Source organism: Leuciscus leuciscus (genome assembly GCF_965113295.1).
Source record: "Leuciscus leuciscus genome assembly, chromosome: 12".
Taxonomy (NCBI): Eukaryota; Metazoa; Chordata; class Actinopteri; order Cypriniformes; family Leuciscidae; genus Leuciscus; species Leuciscus leuciscus.
Window position 1 is genome coordinate 20,097,771 of NC_138736.1, and position 20,417 is coordinate 20,118,187.

Consider the following 20,417-nt stretch of genomic DNA (forward strand, 5'->3'; position numbering starts at 1 on the left):
GCGACCTTCAGAAAATGTCAATCCTGACAAATCTCCGGACTGAATGGACGTTATTTAACCCCCTGAGGTCTACGGTATCGCTGGCGATACCAGCTCGCTTTTTTTTTATCAATGTAAAAGAAACTCATAAATACTCTGTTGACTTTGATTTTCCATAGGAGTTTCATACATCAATCGATTCTGTTAAATGTGTATTATTTTTGTGTATACTCACAATAAAAACAAAGTGTTGTGCTTTTTGCCAAATAAAGAAAAATAAACACGAAGCGAGTTCTGCCTTCTCTCTGCCAGTGAAGTCCATTCTGAAACGCATCCGAAAATGAACAATAACTGAGCGAATACTCAGTCAAACAGGCATACAGACACACAGGCATGAAGCTTGAATTCTCTTCTTTTAAATGAAGTAATTTATATGAAAAACAAATATTCTCATCTTGTGAAATCTGTATTAAAATAGAGCGATTCCAGTCGAGCTCATCTCATCTCATTACGTTTTAATCGGCCACGCCCACGGAGAGCGCGCGCTATTCAAACGCAAATGACTGAGACGATCCCATACAAACTGTGAACGCCCACATATCAGCTCGAGAAAACACATCAAGTTTATTCAGATAAGTGTAGTTGTCTACACTGTCTCGCAGCGCTGTGAGGAATAATAATAATGGAAAACTTACCTCAGAAGTGCTGGTATTTCGAGGAGCAACGGATGGAATAATGTAGTAAGTTTTTTTTTTCATTCTCAAGTAAATCGCGTTTCTGTGTGAATGAATGAACGGCAGCGATGCGCTGTTTACCACAACTCGCAAAAAGACGGTTTAAATTTGAATTGCGTTTCTGTGTGTGAATAAATTATCTGCTTTTAGCAAACTATTTTGCTATACTGAGTAAAATCGATTGAAATATGTTGAAATAAAATGTATTTGTATAAGCAACGTATTAAACTGCAAATTAACATTTATATTCCTTATAATAAAAACGAAAGACCTATGTTACAGACAAATGAAAGACAACATTTCGTTGATTAGTTTTGGATAGATTACACATTTTTACTGTAAAATATCTGCCACCTCAAATAAGCTTTTGTTTGCCAATTTTTGCTAATATGTTAAATATAGTATGTTTTGTCAATGTAGGCTATATTCGAAGTTTGAAATATGTATGATAAAATGTATACTTTAGTTTTTACAAAGAAAGATTACACTTCAATTGTTGTTGTAATTGTAACCTTTTTAATAAAAAAATATATATTTACAAGGTAGATGTAAACAAATTGTAAAAGGTAAATATAAGCATTTTCTTTAAATAATTTTTATTGTGTTTTATTATTGACAAATTTGGGGAGAGGATACGTATTCCAAAACTGAAAATACAGTATGAGAATTAACTGCACAATTAATAGACATGTTTTCCTTGGATATTATACAATTTGCAAGCAAAATTTGTGAAAAAAAAAAAAAATTGACATGCTTCCAACTGTGAACCAATTTGGTAGAATATATATATATATATATATATATATATATATATATATATATATATATATATATATATATACTGTATATATATTGCTCTTGCATTCTTTCTTGTGGCTATAGGTGACACACCTGAATGAATGGCTCATTAAGTATGCGGGCCCCATTGTCTCCTCAGGTGTGAACCACTACATATGCATGATGCTGTTGAATGGTTGACGCCCCTTGCGCATATTGCCTTTACAAACAAAAAGTGTTTTACAAGATTTAAATCAATGTATTGTGTTATGTGAATGATAAGGGCAGGATGATTTTCACATCATTTTGAAGAAAAAACTCTAGGCAAAGACATCAATTAGTCAAAAGTCTTATTGACACGTATTTAGTATGTGTTTTGTGGCCTTATTTCAGAAACTTTAGTTTTTAGTTTTTTCAATAACCATGCATAAACATTATTCTCTCAAAAATACAAACATGTACATGCATGTTGCTCACATATTATGGTAGCCCTGTTTGTGCTAAATAGAGTGTAATTATACCTTTGCCATTAATATGTTTATAAGCAACTGAAAAAAGCACAAATGTCAGGGCATGTCAGAACATCTCAAGGACCCCAAAAACCCCTCAGACCTCAGAGGGTTAACACTGCTCCAGCACAAGGAAACACTTATATATCTTTTAAACTCCTTTAACGATGGTATGTAAAAACGTAAGGCTTTTTAAATTAGTTTGTGTTTTATGTAACAATTTTACAAATCAACATTTTAAAAAATGTCTTAACATCTTAAAATAACACTAACTCATTTTTAATAACTCTTTTTAGAGAAAAATGTAATTTTAACATTTCATTGATGTTTTAAAAGTGATGAATGTATATCTGTCTTCTTTAATAAATAAAAACACTGATCTCACACTCTGACTATGTCTTTATTGTACATTTCTTAAAAAGTTTGAATATACACCGTTTAGAACTACTGAGCTTCAGATGTTCAACCCATAAGGAGGCGTGCCATAAGTCCAAATTTCCCACGGTGTACGTACAGCCCATAAGTGGGAGGAGCTAGCGTGGGAATATTCCCATGTCAAAAAGGGGGCGGGGCTTAGGGGTCATAAATCAATCAAAAGTGACACATGGTATCCGATTGTTAAGTCTGACGTCACACGTCACGTTTAGCCTTTTCCGGGTCCAAGCGCTCCTCTCGTCCAGAAATAACAATGGTGGAACCTGTAAATTTATTTACGATCACGTCCTTCTTAGTGAGGCACCCTTGGCGGTCAAAAAGGGTTTAAATTCCTTTAACACCAACAGAGTGGTTAGTGTAGCTCATCACTCAGGTGGTATAATTAAGGGTAGAGTCCAGGCATCAATGAAAAAGAAGATTTACGAGGTTGAAGTGAGTTAGCTCGGGACACGGGACACAGCACTGCGGCATTGTAAAAACACTCAATAATAACCAAAACACTAGCGAAAGCGGTAGGTAGGTAGAGAGGACCTGGACTTTGGACCCGGAAAGAGTATTATCGGAGAGTGGTTACGTCACGACTTAACAACCGAATACCTCTATACTCTCTCTATTAGGACAATTAAGTAGATTTTATAAATGTGCTCATATATATATATTATATATATATTATAGAAAAGGATATATATATATATATATACTTTTCTGGTGTGCATCTTGAGACAAAACAATGGCACTGACATATTTTAAGATATGTCAGTGTAAGTTGCTTTCAGTTAAGACAGCTCAAACATGCAATGTTTAGTCTAAACCTTGTCTGTGCAACCAGCATTAATGTACCCTTAAGTTGACAATAATATTTTCTCTCACATAAATCTCTACAGTCATGTTTAGACAGTTATTACAGTTCGTGTTTTGAACTACAATTTATCCGACTCAAGGTTTTCTTTAAATTTTAACAATTATGATAATTGACTATAATAGTGTGATTGTGCACTTTAGTGATGTGAATGAATCTTTCTTACCACATTTGTCTGTAACATTGTCAGCTATATTTAGTTATTTAGATATTTTTATACAGCCATTTTCCAGACAAGATATGTTTCACTAGTATTTCATCTGTATTATCTACATACTGTAGTGTTATACTTTTATCTGCTATTTTATTTCTTGTATAAGGAAATGGTAGCACTTTATTTCGACAGTTCTCATAGGACATTCTGGTTACAAATGCTGACTCCTCCCGATGTCAACCAGATTGACTAGTTCCCTTACGCCCTACATTTCCCAAAATCCCATATCTGGCCTCCCACTCAGCACATGTAGCCAATTTTGGATAATATTTCAGCTCTGAGCAAACAATGCTCTATGCTAAGCCCAAGTTGTTTTTGCCATGGCTGACAATTCTGGGCATTTTTCTATCGTTTTGTGTATCTGGTTGTTTGATGGTGGACTGTTTATCATTTTTTATGATGTTTTCTGCCTGCCAATTGATCTATCTTCATTCACCTGGAAAATGTAAAGGTGGGTAGGCGGTTTTTCAAAAAACTCTGTTGGACAATGTTGATATTTGAAATCAACCCAGACAAACACACCCCTCTCTTTATTGCTCCGAAAGCTTTTCTAATATTAACGAGGGTCCTAAAGCTCTTGCCCAGTCATAAACCCTTCATTTTCCAGTGATTTCTTCTGTGCTTTTCTCTTTTGTATTGTGTCTCATCTCTATTTCTGCAGTCTTTCTTCAAATCTCCCTCTTGCTCGCTCTCTCTCCTCAACAGTCATACTGTCTAATGCTGATTGGCTACACACATTTGTTGTTGTTTGATCGTGTGTTGGTCCGACTTACTTCCAAACAGCGTTTTTCAAATACCGCTTACCCCACCTTTAAATATGATGGATGAATTGAAATTATTTGAATCCATTTTAAATTCGTTTTCATGCAGTTAACGTTTCTGAATTTATTTGATATTTTAACTTTTTGTGTTATTTTTGACTGGTCAGGATAATTTTTAATAGTGTAATTATTTTATGTGAATTAATCTTTCTTACCACATTTGTCTGTTTGATTTGTGCATGAGAGTTCATTAACATGCGGCGACAATGGCAGATGCACAGTTCAATATTTCACTTTTTCAAGAAATTTACATTTACATTTAATCATTTAGCAGACGCCTTTATCCAAAGCGGCTTACAAATGAGGAGAGCAATAGAAGCAATCAAACTAACAATAGGAAAACAATATGCAAGTGCTGTGACCCTTCCCAGTTTAGTCTAATGCTGTGTAAATTTTGTTTAAATAGATATAGAAAAGAAAAGAAAAGAAAAGAAAAGAAAAGAAAAGAAAAGAAAAGAAAAGAAAAGTGTTAGTGTTAATGGATCAAGTGATCAAGATCTTCATCTTCAGCCGTTTCTTGAAAATGGCTACGAACTCAGCAGTTTGGGTTAAGTTAGGTAGATCATTCCACCAGCAGGGAACATTTAAGGAAAAGGTCAGTGAAAGTGAATTTGTGCCTCTCTGAGATGACACCACAAGGTGACATTCACTTGCAGAACGCAAGCTTCTGGATGGCACGCAAGTCTGGAGTAAGGCGTTTAGGTAAAAGGGCGCAGAGCCAGTGGTTGTTCTGTAGGCAAGCATCAGTACCTTGAATTTGATGCGAGCGGCAATTGGCAACCAGTGCAATCTTGTGAGGAGAGGTGAGGCGTGTCCTCTCTTCGGCTCGTTAAAGACCACTCTAGCTGCAGCATTCTGGATCAGGTTTGACAGTGCAAGCTGGAAGGCCTGCCAAGAGAGCATTACAATAGCCCAGTCTGGATAGAATAAGCGCTTGGACAAGGAGTTGTGTAGCACACTCTGATAGGCAGGGCCTGATCCTCCTAATGTTGTATAAGGCAAATCTGCAGGACTGGGCAGTTCTAGCAATGTGGTCTGTGAGATTCAATTGATCATCAATCACAACTCTAAGGTTCCTGGCTGACCTTGATTGAGTTATAGATGACGAACCAAACTGAATGGAGAAGTTGTGGTGCAGTGTTGGGTTGGCCGGGATTAGAAGCAACTTTGTCTTCACAAGTTGAAGGTGGTGGTCCTTCATCCAGCAAGAAATGTCTGTCAGGCAGGCTGAGATGCGAGCAAATTCTAGTGATGACATGTAGATGGAGAAGAGAAGTGGTCCAAGCACTGAGTCCTGAGGCAAACCTGTAGCTACCTGAGAACCAACCTGTATGGCTCACCTGAGAACCAACCTGTATGGCTCACCTGATAAGCAACCTGTATGGCTCACCTGAGAACCTACCTGTATTGCTTACTTGAGAACCAACCTGTAAAGCTAATATGCTCCATGTTTAATAAAAATGTTCACGAAACTTAATGAAATGTTTAGTGAAATTAGAAAATATGTAAGAGATTGTTAATTTACTTTTTCTTCATCGTCTTTGTGAACATTGGCTTCTGGTTTTACAAAGTTGCTTTGGATAAAAGCATCTACTAAATGCATATATGTTAATCATATTCTCAATTCATATTTTATAATTTTCCATTTTACTGTCCTTAACACTAGAAGTGCCAGAATTCCATAACTACTAGAACTGCCACAAGCGGTCATTTTGACCGCTATATTCCAAACTCTATATCTTTAATGATAAATACCCAATTGAGAGATTAATGCATTTATTGTATTAATATGTCTTTAAAAAACACCAAACTGTACATTTAAACAAGTTTAATTATACATTTATAAATAAATAATATCCGTAGATGTCCTGAACAAAATGACGGAGTAGCCCATATTTGTTTACACAGTTCGATCGCGTCGCGCCCGCCGACACACACACACACACACACACACACCCCAACCATATTCCAGTATTGCAATCTTGACATTGCAGCCTGTTCATTATAGCCACAATAACATATAATAATAAAATAGTCAACCTAACATAAAAATTCCACTGCTCTGTTTGTAGCCTAGTAGGCTAGCCTACAATTCATACCATTTTGCGCATGTGGAGAGGATGATTTTTTCCGTCGATATTGGAACGTGAGTGAAGTAGCCTACAAAGCCTATAATAAAGAAATAGTTTACCATCCAAATACATCGCAAATGTTGAAACATTTTGATTCAAATTAGAAAGTTACGTGAGCCTAACGCCGCTTACTTTCACTTTCGCTTATAACGCATTTCATTTTGGCTTGTTTATAGTTATTTTTTCATTCTTGTTCTGTTCTGAATATCATTACATTTAAATTATTTGTTGTTGAATATGTTTAGTGTATTTTTAACCACATTTTATTGTTGTGTATATTGGTATAGCCTATAATAATACCGCGAAATTCCGTGCGGTCAATATGACCGTCTATGGCCGAAATAGGTAAATATGTTCATTTGTTTTTTTGCCTTATGTGTAATTTATATGAAAAACATTTTAAATGAAAATACAGACACTTTTAGGAAAAGTCAGGTACCAGCAGGATTGTATTTATTTTTTCAACAAAGTTATTGCAGATATAAAATTCAAAACGGTCAAAATGACCGCCATGGCCGTTCTAGTGTTAAATTCAAGAATTGTTTATTCTCAATTGCTCAATTGTTAATAAAAAAATAAAAAACAAAAAATAAAAAAAAGTCACCTGATAAATTTGATTTACCTCCTGTTTCACAAAATATACTTATATTTATGATTATTTCATATTCAAGGATTATTTTACCGGGAAACAAGAAAAATATACTCATTAAGAATATAACATTATTGGAGTGCACTTAGTAAAATCGATGGTTCCAGTGTCACAATCAATAACTCAGATTATGCCTCTTACAAACATAATAATGTAATTTGTCCTAGTATAAACAGAATGATGAATCAGGTAAATTAACATCTTCACCAAACTTGATATTTTGTGTGTTTCTGATAAAGGGATCTCTAAAGATGCATAGATAGAGTATGCAGAATTCCATGCAGCATTTATTTGGTCTCTGTTTATTGATTGATTGATTTATTGAACATAACCTTTTGAGAATCACATTATAACAACACATATGTGTTTCGGCTCACAAACATCCTGTTACAACAAACTAATTAAACTGTATATGAGCATTACTGTGTGTCAGAGTTTCCACTGTGAAGTGACCATTCAACAAGAAGGACATTCTAGAAAACATGGTCAGTGGTCAGATGTGCAAACACACAAAAAAGATTGTTGAATTCAAATGCTTTGTTTACTGGATCTCTTATTAGCGCTGTGTAGTAACAGTGTCGCATGATCACGATCGGCTCGCGCTGCACTGGTCCAAACTGATAAACGGTCCTTCAACCACACAATAACGAGCAGTTTCGTTCCGCTTGCATTACGTTTGCCATTTGATGTTGGGCAATGTTGTGGTCGCGCCGGCGTCTCTTACATTATGAGCGCGCTTGACGCGCAACGCGCCTACATTTGAAATAATGAAATTTTGGTCGGCAGGAAAAATGGTCCAACGGACCGTTCGGTTTGAAAATGCGTACCGAAAACCAAACCGAAAGCCTCGTACCGAACGGTTCAATACGAATATGTGTATCGTTACACCCCTAGTAGATAAAGAGGTTAAGTTTAGTAGAATTAGCTGAGCAACTTGCAAAGTTACTTACTATATCTGAAATTATCTAATATTACCTATTACATTAATCTGAAATCGCTATCACAATGCATTAGCTTTTTGCTAGCCTGTTTACTTGTGTTATTAACCCTCTGGGGTCGGCAAACGCGCCCCCGCGTTTTGCTGGATTTTCTTCACATTGTAGCACAATAAACTTAAATTACTCATTTCTGGTACAGAAAAAAGAAATATAAAAAAAGAATCTGTGATATTTCTACTTTTGTATGTGTCCACTTACAATCAAATCAAAACATTGTGCTTTTGTAAAATAAAGAAAATATACAGGGTGTGCGTTCTGCCTCTCCGTCGCAGTGAAAAATTTTTTCTTGAGCACGTCTATAAACTGAAACAAAACTCAGCGAATACTTGGTCACACATTTATGAGCCATATACCTTTATAAACATTTAAGTGTGTACTTTTAAATGATCGGATTCAAACTGAAAACAAATATTCTCTGTTTAAGTAATTTGTATAAAACCAACAGGATGTCCAGTATCTCAAACGCTTGCTAATTATTTTTAATTTGACCACGCCCACTCGCGCAAAAGAGATTCACATGCAAATCTCCACATGGAACGCGAACGCCCTCGTTACCTCAAACACAAAACACCAAAACACTTCACAAGTCTCTGCTTTTCGTCGAGTTTGAAAGACGTGCCGAGCTTACATTGGATTTACCTCAGAAGAAGAAGAACGCGATTTGAAGACAAGAAAGATGTAAGGTAAGAAATTCTTACTTATTAGTTTATGGTATTGTTGCATAAACTTCACATTGCAGTTGAACTGTTGCTAGATATATGGTGAATATTATAATATTTAGACCCGTGTTTACTGTTAAATACTGTTTGTGGATATCTGCTCAAACGCAGATATGTATAATATGGTAACCATAATGTTTCATATTTTGGAGCGCGCTGTGCGTTTGAATGTATCATATTTTGGAGCGCGATCGCGTTTGAAAAGCAAAATGCACCAAACATTAGGCTTAATGTTTTTACTATTATCTCATTTCATATCATCATAACGAATGGAAACATTTGAAGTAACATATGATAATCAATATATTTTTCTCTAGCGTAGTTGTTACTGAAATCTTTTGGAAGATTTATAAGCTGCTATAGGCTATTGTTATTATTATTTTATGCAGCACTGCGCATAGCCTATGCCTACAAGGCACAACAAACCTGGTGTTCATTATATTATATATTGTTGGAAACATTTGTGTGTGTGTGTGTGTGTGTGTGTGTGTGTGTATTCTGTGAATTTTAAAAAGCAATTTTAACCAGAAAAATCTAAAATTTATTCCCAAAATCGTGCAGGCCTAGTTTCTCTTGATACCAGTATGTTCACTTTTTTTCTTTTCTTTCAAGGACCTGCTGACTTCAACATTCACATGAGTCTCTGTATATGCACATGGTAAAGTGAAAATCAAACACCTTGGAAATGAAAGGTATGTACAATGTTTTTAGGAATGTCACAAAGGTCTCTGTCTTTGGGTCATTGTTTTCAATGTGCTCTTTTGTCATTTGCTGTGCATCTTTGGATTATGTTGTGTTGTAAAATAAATCCAAACAATCTAAAAGCCATTCTTTTTTAAATCTCCTCATTCTTTGTGCAAGGTTGCTCTGAATGACAGGGCCTGATCGCTCCTAATAGGGCCGTTAGGGGAGGGTCTTTGTCTTTCTCAGGTGTGAAATGCTTACATATTAATGAGATGATCACGCCTCTTCGCATAAGGCTTTCTCACACAAAACACGTCTTAGAAATTTTAAATCAATATATTGTCTTATCTGAATGAGCAGTCAGGATGATTTTCACATAGTTTTGGAGCAAATATTCTAGGCTACGTGATACAATTTTCAAAAGTCTTGTGAAGAAATAATCAGTATGGGTTTCATGGCCTTATTTCAGTGACAATTGTTTTTTGTATTTTCACAAACCACGCATAAATGTCATTATCTCAAAACTACAAACTTTTACATACATGCTGCTGATATATTATTGTATGGAGCTTATAATATGACAAAACGATTTGAATTTGAATTGTGTAAATTTGAATTATTTGCAAGTGAAATCTAACAAAATTGAATTTTAGGTGGTAGTTTAAATAGTTCTGAATTTGATTTTTTTAAAACGAATATTGAACATTTGAAATTTAACAAACTGAAATGTTTTTATGGCTGAATTTTATAGACATGTATTTTCCAACAGCTAGTTTTTTTTGTTCTGAATTCGTATACTGCAAATATTCAGTTTAAAAAAATACAGATTCAAGTTTTCAAGATGAAGAAATTCGGAACTTCAAATTCAGTTTTCTAAAATTCAAGTTCAAAAATTCAAGTTCAAAAATTCAAGTTCAAAAATTCAAGTTCAAAAATTCAGATCTTACAGAAAGTAGGTCACAGGTCATCCACAGGGAAGAGTAAAGGATCTCAGATAAGTCGAACAGAGCATTTTGGCTGCACTGCAGTAGTTTTCTGCCGCAAACGCGGTGGTGGTTCAAGAGAATCCGTGTATCTTTCGTTCAGTCGTTTTTTTATTTAATATTAAGAGTAGAAAAATGAGAAAACAGCTTGAGTATTAGATTTCTAATATTCTAGTAATAATAGTCCGCTGTTGCACGGAGCTTACAAAAATTGTGTATTGCAACTATAGGCTATATTTCATTTCCTCATCAAACAACTAGACTAACGAATGGCTCGGCACAACAGAAGAGCCCAGAAAGGGCTTTTTCTCTGAGTAGACCAGCAGTTGGTCTGAATTTGCTATAGCCTATTTTCCGGACTGTATAGGCTAAGTCACGTTTTATGAAACACGCTGTGATTTATTCCAAAGTGACTCTGGCATATATAATGCATTTAACATTAAATAATATAAATGTTGACTTTCAAAAGTAGGCGCGCCAAGAAGGCTATTCTCTGTATTTTGGTTCATTTTTGGTGAGCGCCAGAAAGATCTAAAGAGACCGAGACGCGCTAAAGCAGCGCATCATGTTGTTTTATTTATTTTTCAATGGCATTATATTTTGTAGTCATTTTGAATGTATACAAATAAAAATATACATTTTACTGTTTCGAATTATGTCATATTATCTGTATAGTTATTTCCCAGCAGTGGAACAAATCCAAGTGATGGCGCTCGCGCATCGCGCTCTCACACAACATACTTTCAGACCTGACGTTACTTCATATCGCAGACTGTTCATTATCAAAATGAAACACAGTCAACCAAACATATAAAAAGTTATTCTGCCTAATTTTATTGGTCTGTTGTACAATATAAAGGGCAAGCTGTGCCGCACACAGTCCTACTCCAAACATTTCCCTTGCTGTGAAGACGCTGATTTAGCCTATACGTGTATTTTGGGATTCGACTGAAGTATGACGCCTTCTTTAAATTAATAGTTAGCATCCACATGTTACATTGCAAATATGAAAACTTTTGACTGAATGAGAGATGCGCGACCGTTTCGATTTAAATAAATTTGTTTAGGCTTGGCGTTTAAAATAGGCTAAATGTTGTTTGTAATAAAGGGCACAATATAGCCTCTTTTATAGGCTATGTAGCCTATATTATTTTATTAGGCCTATACATGGCTACTTATTTTTCATTCTTGTTGTTTTTTCTTGGTGGAGACCATTTGGGCAAAAGACAAACAAAAAAAAACAAAAAAAAAACATCTTGTGTTCATTACCCCCACCCACATTTGGGCTTAATCACTGTTATAATTAGGGGTTCCTTGGAAATGTATTTAGGTGTAGACAAAATCAGTTATGTTTATTTCATAAATATGAACGCATCTCCCGGACACTAGCCGTTAGTCTACTTCCTTGGCCTATTTTTTTAGCTGGCCAATTCTCAAAATCTGTGTGGAAAAGCTGCGGAGCTTTTTTTTTTTTATTCTTTTTTATTATTATTTATTTTGGAAGTTTAGTTGCCATAGAAAATAACACAGTTTTGTTTAACATCAATTGATACTCAATATTAATGGAATAAATAAATGTAATGTCAGAGAATGCACAAAGCGCATCCTTTTGAGATGTAAATTACAATACATTTTAATTTAAATAAAACACAAAAGGCCTAGCTACATCATAAAACTCAGAAGATGATGTATTTTAATATATTATATTATAATACAAATAAAAAGGCGTCATACTTCAGTCGAGTCCCAAAATACACGTAGCCTAGGCTATAGGCTAAATCAGCGTCTTCAAGGGAAATGTTTGGACTGTAGGCTACTGTGTGCGGCACAGCTTGCCTTTTATATTGTACAACAGACCAATTAAATTAGGCAGAATACCTTTTTATATGTTTGTTTGACTGTGTTTCATTTTGATAATGAACAGTCTGCGATATGAAGCAATGCCAGGTCTGATAGTAGGCTATGTTGTGTGAGAGCGCGATGCGCTGGCGCCATCACTTGGATTTGTTCCACTGCTGGGAAATAACTTAATACTCTGTTATTTATAGTCAATTTGTGTACATTCAAAATGACTACAAAATATAATGTCATTGAAAAATAAATAAAACAACATGATGCGCTGCTTTAGCGCGTCTCGGTCTCTTTAGATCTTTCTGGCGCTCACCAAAAATGAACCAAAATACAGAGAATAGCCTTCTTGGCGCGCCTACTTTTGAAAGTCAACATTTATATTATTTAATGTTAAATGCATTATATATGCCAGAGTCACTTTGGAATAAATCACAGCGTGTTTCATAAAACGTGACTTAGCCTATACAGTCCGGAAAATAGGCTATAGCAAATTCAGACCAACTGCTGGTCTACACAGAGAAAAAGCCCTTTCTGGGCTCTTCTGTTGTGCCGAGCCATTCGTTAGTCTAGTTGTTTGATGAGGAAATGAAATATAGCCTATAGTTGCAATACACAATTTTTGTAAGCTCCGTGCAACAGCGGACTATTATTACTAGAATATTAGAAATCTAATACTCAAGCTGTTTTCTCATTTTTCTACTCTTAATATTAAATAAAAAAACGACTGAACGAAAGATACACGGATTCTCTTGAACCACCACCGCGTTTGCGGCAGAAAACTACTGCAGTGCAGCCAAAATGCTCTGTTCGACTTATCTGAGATCCTTTACTCTTCCCTGTGGATGACCTGTGACCTACTTTCTGTAAGATCTGAATTTTTGAACTTGAATTTTTGAACTTGAATTTTTGAACTTGAATTTTTGAACTTGAATTTTTGAACTTGAATTTTTGAACTTGAATTTTAGAAAACTGAATTTGAAGTTCCGAATTTCTTCATCTTGAAAACTTGAATCTGTATTTTTTTAAACTGAATATTTGCAGTATACGAATTCAGAACAAAAAAAACTAGCTGTTGGAAAATACATGTCTATAAAATTCAGCCATAAAAACATTTCAGTTTGTTAAATTTCAAATGTTCAATATTCGTTTTAAAAAAATCAAATTCAGAACTATTTAAACTACCACCTAAAATTCAATTTTGTTAGATTTCACTTGCAAATAATTCAAATTTACACAATTCAAATTCAAATCGTTTTGTCATATTATAAGCTCCATATTATTGTAGCAGAGTTTGTGCTAAATACAGTGTAATAAGACTTTAGCCATGACAATGTCACAAGTAACAGAAATAAGCACAAATGTCAGAGCATGTCAGAACACCTCCAGGGCCAGAAAACAGCTCAGACCCCAGAGGGTTAACCACCAGTATTTGTGCTTACCATCTCTTCTCTCTCGCGCTACATTTTGTGCATTCCGTCAAACAGCTGTGGTACAGTAAGTTGGAATCATTCAACAAACTGTGTGTGGCTCTGCCGCTGAACAGTTGTTAAACAGTTTACTGAAAGTTTCAGTAAAAGTTCAGAAGAACGAAATTAAGGCTGGGCATTGGATTCTTCTGCACCACATGAAGGTTTATTACATGGTGTCAGAGTGTCGATCGTCGGGGTGGCAAAGTTTAACCCACCGGAAAGCTTTTGCTTCGAGAGACCTGCAGAATGGGACGACTGAATAAATCATTTTACACGTTGTAGAACGGCAGCAAAACTGGATAAAGATGACGGCAGTGTACAAATAAGCAACCTAATCTATGCCTTGGAGGGCGAAGCTGAGAATATTTTAAATTAATTCACCTTTGACACTGAGTGAGATAAGAACTACAAACTGGTTTCCTCAAAAAGTTTGCTTCGCATTTCATACCAAAACGCAATGTAATCCACAAAAGAGCATGCTTCTATCAACACATACAACATCCAGAGGAGAGAGCGGAATCTTTCATTCACTCCCTTTATGAACTGTCAGAGCACTGCGAGTTCAGTCTACTCATGAGGAACATAATGTCAGGATTTCTGAGAGGGAGGACCCAGATGCAGAATAAGTAAGGGGTGTTATCTATTGACAACAAGGTAAAAGCACAAGAAAGGTGAGGTGGGTACACAGTCCAAAAAATAGGGCAAGGCTATAGGATGCAGGGCAGGAACCAACATGAGACAAAACACAAGACAAGACTCAACAGGCCAAGACAACAAGATATAAAAGCAAAATAAATAAGTAAAGAGAATAAAATAAAATAAAAATGATAGAAATAAATACCTGGAAACTTGCAAAAAAAGAAATCAAACAAGACTGCAACCTTGCAGGGAACTAGAGAGAAAAGAATTAAAAGATTAGTTAACAATCAAATAAAACACAAGAGAAACCAAAAATAAAGCTTGGGAGAACTTAACCCCTTGGGGTCGGCGGTATACCGCCGGCGATACCAGCTCGCTTTTTTTCTTATGAGTGCAAACGAGACTCTAAATACTCTGTTGATTTTGATCTTAAATTTAAGTGTTGTACATCAATCGATCCTGTTAAGATTAATTATTTTTTTGTGTATACTCACAATAAAAACAAAGTGTTGTGCTTTTTGCCAAATAAAGAAAAATAAACATGATGCGAGTTCTGCCTTCTCTCTGTCAGTTAAGTCCATTCTGAAACGCGTCCGAAAATTAACTGTAACTCAGCGAATACTCAGTCAAACAGGCATACAGACACACAGGCATGAAGCTTGAATTCTCTTCTTTTAAATGGAGTAATTTATATAAAAAAACAATATTCTCAGCTTGTGAAATCTGTATTAAAAGAGAGCGATTCCAGTCGAGCTCATTAGCGCTCATTCAAATGTAATGTGACCACGCCCCGGAGAGCGCGCGCTATTCAAACGCAAATTCTGAGAACCATTTCAGACCTATGAAACACCCACATCAGCTGTAAACACAGCGCGCCGCGAGTGAGGCATAATATAGCCTACCTAATAATCCTGGAGAAAAGTTTCCTCAGAACAGTGCTGATATGGGGAGCAATAGATCCCGCTGAGGAGTGAGGTAGGCTAAGTTATCTTTTCTCAAGTGTTAATGTGGAATAAATAACGTTATGGAATAACGTTAGTGTAGGCCTATGTAAACTGCAAAAAGATGAATCGCGTTTCTATAATATGAATCGCGTGTCTGTGTGTGAAAGAATAAATCGCTTTAATAAACTAAAATGCTTTGCTATAGCCTACTGAGATGAGTAAAAACCGACTGAAATATGTTGAAATAAAATGTCTTTGTATAAGCAACGTATTAAACTGCAAATTAATATTTATATGCCCTAATATTTCATAAAAACAACGTTACAGTCAGGCGAAATATGAAAGACAACATTTTGTTGACTAGATTTGGGTACAGTTTTTACTGTAGAATATACTGCCACATCAAATAAGCTTTTGTTTAGCAATTTCTGCTCATATGTTCTATATATATATATATATATATATATATATATTAGGGGTGTAACGGTTCACAAAATTCACGGTTCGGTTCGATACGATACACTTGTGTCACGGTTCGGTTCGGTACGTTTTCCATAGGCTACAGCAAAAATAAATAAATGCCAGAGAAATTACCTTGAAATAATTTTTTATAATTTTTTTTTTTTATTTAATGAAACTAACATCATAAAGTATGATTTTTTATTTATTTTTTTCTTTTTTTGCTTTTTTTACTGAGCAATAATGGAGCTATACTTGACTCTTCTTATGAGCATATAAAACAAAACAGCTCCTTGGACAAAATGAAATGTAATATTGTAGTAGTAGGCTAGTTATAAACAGGTTTATTTTAGTTCAGATTAACATTTGAGGGCAGCAATTGTATTCATAATGTCAAAATAAAACAGACGTAATGTTACTTGAAAGCATTATAGCCCACTATTCCTGACAAACTTCCATACCTGCAGTTAGTGTTACTACAGCAAATCCATTCCACGGTGAATGTTGCTGATCTGTGGACACCGGCCAGTTCATTCATGGCACGATGTTTCTTCCTGGTTTCCACGTCAGCGCTGTTTGATCCGTTAATAACATAGAAATGTGCATGTTTCTCACTAGATCTCGCAGCGATGTTATTACTTCAGTGGCGAATTCAAAAAGCATTTGAAATTCAAATCCTTTCTTTACTGGTCTGGATCTCTAAGCGCTGTGTGGTATTGCTTGATCAGGCTCGCGCATAGGGCTCGCGAGTCCCGCTTCACAGGTCAAAACTGATAAACGGTCCACACAAACACAATAAGAGTAGCTCAGTTTCGTTCCTTACATTGCATTTGCCAGATGACGTTGTGGTCGCGCCAGCCTCTATGAGTGCGCTTGCCACCCGCGACGCGCCTTCATTTGAAATAACGCAATTTTGGTCGGCAGAAAAAATGGTCAACGAACCGTTCGGTACGTAATGCGTACCGAAAACCGAACCGAAAGCCTCGTACCGAACGGTTCGATACGAATACACGTATCGTTACACCCCTAATATATATATATATATATATATATATATATATATATATATATATATACACATACACACACTACCGGTCAAAAGTTTTAGATCGGTAAGATTTTTTTATGTTTTTAAAAGAAGTCTCTTCTGCTCACCAAGGCTGCATTTATTTGATTAAAAATACAAACAAAAACAGTCATATTGTGAAATATTATTACAATTTAAATCAGCTGTTTTCTGTGTGAATATATAGTAAAATGTAATTTATTCCTGTGATCAAAGCTGAATTTTCAGCATCATTACTCCAGTCTTCAGTGTCACATGATCCTTCAGAAATCACTCTAATATGATGATTTGAGGATCAAGAAACATTTATGATTATTATCAGTGTTGAAAACAGTTTTTGACAATTTTATTTCATGATGCTATGATGAATAGAAAGTTCAAAAGAACAGCATTATCTGAAATAGAAAGCTTTTGTAACATTAAACACTACCATTCAAAAGTTTGGAGTCAGTAAGAATTTTTATTTTATTTTGGGGGGAAATGAATAAAATAAATCAATACTTTTATTCATCAAGGATGAGTTAAACTGATCAAAAGTTACAGTAAAGACATTTATAATGTTAGAAAATATTCTATTTTAAATAAATGCTGTTCTTTTGAACTTTCTATTCATCAAAGAATTTTGAAAAAAAATTGTACACAACTGTTTTCAACATTGAAAATAATAATGAATGTTTTTTGAGCATCAAATAGGGGTGTGCGCAGGCACGGATTAACGCACGGGCCTACTGGGCACTTGCCCAGGGCACTGGGCCAGCAGGGGGCCCTGTCAAATTTACTGTCTATTCTTTTCAAATAATTATTTTAATTTTAATTTTATTTTCAGTAAAATTGTGTTAAATATAGAGGAATAATGTGTTTTTTTTTTGTTTGTTTTTTTGCAGTTGCAAAGTATTAACTAGTAAATAAATCAAATAAATAATTTTAATGTATTGCTGCGCTGTTGAGAGGGACATCTAGAGGCGAGTGAAAAGCATTGTGTAATATAAAAGTCACGCGTAGAAGACAGTTACTCAAAAACCAAAACAAAAATGAGTTTAAAACCTATGGGCTTATTTTTTTTTTAACGAAATGTCAATCTTCATCTTTATAACAGAAGATAAAATACAATACAACAATCATCAAGATACAGTAAATCTTCAAATGTGTAACGGATTGTCTCCTTAAAAAGTGTCTTTTGTGGTGGAACAAGCAATGCTATATAGCATCTTAATTTAATCTTTGTTTTATTATTTTAGTTCATTAACTAATTGTTAACTCAACTAATTTAACGTAAAGACCTGGATACTAGAATTACTAATTAAATAAATGTCAACTAGCCTAAATGCATTGGTTAGAATTGCCATTGACTAAAGATTTTTCTAGTCGACTAATCTCACGTTAATATTAATTTCATGCATAAATCTTGCCGCAAAGCACCGGCAAAAGCATGCTAATGATAATATGTCAAAAAAAAAAAAAAAAAAAACTAGCCATTTTTATTGTTTAATATATATATATTTTTAAAAAATGTAAATCAGTGTCGGCTGCAAACATATCTATATCTCCGCTGTAAAATGGATGCGCCTCTAGAGAGAAATGCACCTTTCATATCATATCAGCCTAATCAGCCGGTATTTGCTTTCGATTCGAATTTTTTAGTTTAAAAGTGGACATTTCCAGCTTTATATAGAAATATTCATCATGTCTGTGAGGCTATACACTGTGTTTAAGCTCATTTTTGAGACGCGCTCCAGTTCACGCCACGGAGACCATGAAAGCGCGCCCTGTTTGTTTTATTTTATTTTACAAAAGCACAACGTTTTCTTGTTATTGTGAGTTTACAAAAATAAAAGTAGCTACTTGCGACTGATGCATTATTCTTTTCTGTATATGACCAGGAAAGATTGAGTATTTCAAGTTGTTTCCACTGTTGATAGGACAATGCAAGTGTTCGCGCCGACGCCTGCCATGCAGTGCGCGCTGCACACTCCGCAAAAACACTTTGGATATGCATTTATCTAGGTTAAAGTTAGAGCGAGCTGCCATGCCAGACGGATAAGTCCTTTTGTATGTTTAACAACTCAAATCATGCATTTTCTAGCTTCCGTGAGTAAGCGCTGCACCAGACTGAAAAAGGTAAAAGCATAACGAGCGTAACGAGAGAGGGGCCCCACTAAGGGGGATGCAGAGATGTTGCTGCGTCTTTATATTAACATTTCTGATTGTTTAAATGGTCAGCCCTCGGGGGCCCCCTTAAAATGCCTGGCTTGCCTGCCCTATTGCGCCGCCTGTGCATATAGGTGCAACACTGTTGTCCAAAAAATTGGTGAAGGGGGCCTTTGAGACATCCGTGCCCAGGGCACATCATCGCCATAATCCGTCCCTGGGTGTGCGATATGACGATTTTTGATCGTGGACGATTACAATGTCTCCACAATCTGCTTTTGAAGAAATATCGTAGAATCGTGCATTATATCTGTTCTGGCGCCTCTGTCCCAACATACTGAACAACGCGACGTATATTCACATAGGAACGGGACTGCAGTTCACAAAAGTTCACAATTTGCATGTGCTTTAATGCCTTGTCGGTTAAACATTTAATTTGCGTGCTGATGCGCTGTTCTAACGTGTGCGTTTCTCAGCGCGTACATGTGAAGCTCACATGCACTAAAAGCCTGTCTACCAGTGCCTCCTGGATACTGGACTAAGTTATCTTTCGAGTCTTATTGTGCTTATACTGTTAAACACACACAAGGTTTACATAAACAAAGTCGGTGGTGTCTAAAGTGAAAGCAAACTTGAGAAAAATGAGAGAAAATCTGCTTGTCAAATGAGTGTATATTGGACGCGTCGCGTGCAGCTCTTAAAGAGACAGTAGCAATAGTAAACATGCTGCCGCTTGTCCTTAAAGGGATAGTTAATAATAATAAAAATTCTCTCATCATTTACGCACTCTAATGTTGTTCCAAACCTGTTTTAATTTCCTTCTAATAGTTTCTAATATTTTTCTAATATTAATATTTTGAAGAATGTGGCTATCAAAACATTATAGCTGGTCCCCATTGACTTCCATAGGAGAAAAATATACTATGGTTGTCAACTGTTTGGTTACCCACATTCTTCCAAATAACTTTTATTTTCAACAGAAGAAAGAAACTTATTCGAGTTTAAAACAACTTGAGAGAGTAAATTATGATAATTTGAATTTATGATAATTTGAATAAAACATGAATAAAAATGCAAAGAGAAAATCACTCACTGCTCTTGACTGATAACTTTAATAGTAGCTTTAATAAGTATCAATGTATAATTTATACAGTGAAGTCTGTTTTGTTTTATTTTCATATTTGTTCATTTAATTACTTTCTTCAATGCTACTGTTAAATACACCTACTGTAGCTGAAAACATAAAGCACTGTTTAGCCTATTTAATTTGTATATTAAGTTGTGTATGTGTAATGTGTCTCTTTGATCTTAATATTTAATAACAAAGAAAATAATGACAAATATATTT